The following is a 588-nucleotide window of genomic DNA, read 5'->3' on the forward strand; positions in this document are numbered from 1 at the left end:
CGCACTCACATCCATCCACTCTTCCCCATAAACCTACCTCATACACTCCACCCACCTTCAAAATTCAAAATCAATTTCCCACCCAAAACCCACCCTTATGGCCGAACCTTACCCCCCTCCCTTCCCTATATAAAGCCCTCCATTCTTCCTCATTTTCACACAACACAACCCTCTCTTCTCTTCTTGGCCGAATACACATCCCTCCTCTCCTACATATCAATCTCTCTTCCCTATCACCACTTCCCCACTCACATCCATCCACTCTTCCCCATAAACCTACCTCATACACTCCACCCACCTTCAAAATTCAAAATCAATTTCCCACCCAAAACCCACCCTTATGGCCGAACCTTACCCCCCTCCCTTCCCTATATAAAGCCCTCCATTCTTCCTCATTTTCACACAACACAACCCTCTCTTCTCTTCTTGGCCGAATACACATCCCTCCTCTCCTACATATTTTCTTCTTCTTCTTCATCTATTCTTTCTTTTCTTGCTCGAAGGCGAGCAAAATTCTAAGTTTGGTGTGGTAAAAGCATAAGCTTTTTGTTTTTCCATTACCATTGATGGCACCTAAGACCGGAGAAT

The sequence above is a fragment of the Arachis ipaensis genome, chromosome B05, assembly GCF_000816755.2.
Source record: "Arachis ipaensis cultivar K30076 chromosome B05, Araip1.1, whole genome shotgun sequence".
Classification (NCBI taxonomy): domain Eukaryota; kingdom Viridiplantae; phylum Streptophyta; class Magnoliopsida; order Fabales; family Fabaceae; genus Arachis; species Arachis ipaensis.